The sequence below is a fragment of the Anneissia japonica genome, unplaced genomic scaffold (genome assembly GCF_011630105.1).
Source record: "Anneissia japonica isolate Jap-2015-1 unplaced genomic scaffold, ASM1163010v1 scaffold78903_len1551_cov179, whole genome shotgun sequence".
In the NCBI taxonomy this organism is placed as follows: Eukaryota; Metazoa; Echinodermata; class Crinoidea; order Comatulida; family Comatulidae; genus Anneissia; species Anneissia japonica.
Window position 1 is genome coordinate 1 of NW_022744166.1, and position 1551 is coordinate 1551.

At 31.7% G+C, this 1551-nt stretch overlaps 2 non-coding genes across 2 annotated transcripts; both read left to right on the plus strand.

The window, feature by feature from the left end:
* The first annotated feature begins 211 nt into the window (after positions 1–211).
* Positions 212–351, plus strand: LOC117119576. Its single transcript, XR_004447211.1, has one exon. It is a non-coding gene; the product is annotated as a U4 spliceosomal RNA (small nuclear RNA).
* Positions 352–1280: 929 nt separating this feature from the next.
* On the plus strand, positions 1281–1419 carry LOC117119577. The gene has a single exon (XR_004447212.1). It is a non-coding gene; the product is annotated as a U4 spliceosomal RNA (small nuclear RNA).
* Positions 1420–1551: the final 132 nt, after the last annotated feature.

Genomic DNA, 1551 nt, shown 5'->3' on the forward strand with positions numbered 1-1551 from the left:
ATATAGTAAATATAATGTATATGTGTATCTTAATTTAAAGATTTTAATGTTGAATATACAATAATGAGAATACTAGTTACTATAAAACGCTTCAAAATTTAGGCATGTAATATGTTAATGAAAGCTAAAGATATACTTTATTTGAATATGACACCAGTATTTGACGATTACCTGTGTAGAATTAATACCAAAGTTGTAGCGTTTGCTGGTTATTTTTGCGCAGAGGCGATATCATAGCCAATGAGGTTTATCCGAGGCGTGATTATTGCTAGTTGAAAACTTATCCCAATACCCCGCACAAGTGACGTGAAATATCGTTGCTTGATGCAATTTGTGACCGTTCTTCGGAACGCATAATTATATAAAATCAGAATTTAGCAAGTCTAACTAGAGAAGAGGAGCTAAATAAAGTGCATTCTTCCGCTTTGTCTCTGAATACCGAACAATACGTAGCCAGTGTATTGCATTATCATTACTTTATGTTATTCTATCAGAGTGAAAAAAATATAATAAAATCCGTGACCTTGTATACTTTTTCCCTCCCAATATTTAATCACATGTTTCTGAAATTATTATGTATCATTCCACTAATTTTATGATGATCCATATGCTAACAGACAGACAGGGGTAAATACATAACCTCCTTAGCATTAGTTTATAAACTAGAAACCTGTGCATGGAAATGTAGAACTGAGCTCCACCCATTATACTTTAATGTATAGATTATTGAAATACACGCCATCGTGTTGGGATTCTATATTTCGACATTAATTATGTCATCATCAGGAATGATAGATTATTTTTCAATATAAAATAAGTTCTTCAGAACGCATGGTTATATAAGATCTTTTTATTTGTTACTATAACAAGTGTAACTAGATTAGTCACTTCATAAGTGTGCATACCTCTGCCCTGTGCCTGAATACCGAACAATACCAGGCCGTTTCTTTTATGCTATAAAGGTATTTTAAAAAAATCGAATTTTCGTGATCTTGGCCTTTCCTTTGACCTTTTCTCTCAAAACTTAAACGATCTCTTTCTTAAATTATTATGTACCATTCCACTAAATTTTACAATGATCCATAATACATAGGCCCTTTGCGGTGAATATATAACCTCTTGGCGATCGGAGGTAATTAACTTAGCATTAGTTATATCATAAACTACGAGATGGCATGTAATATGGTAATGAAAGCTAAAGATAATTTATTAGAAAATGACACCAGTATTTGACAAGTACCTGTGTAGAATGAATACCTAATTTATAGAACTTGTAGACTATCTTTGCGCAGAGGCGATATCATAGCCAATGAGGTTTATCCGAGGCGTGATTATTGCTAGTTGAAAACTTATCCCAATATCCCGCACAAACGACGTGAAATACCGTTGCTTGATGCTATTTTGACCGTTCTTTGGAACGCATTAACGTTCAAAATCAGAATTCAATTAAACTAACATTAATTTGTTTCATTGACTAGGAGAAAGTTTTATTAAATATATAATATAATATAATATAATATATATATATATATAAATCAACATTATTTCTTT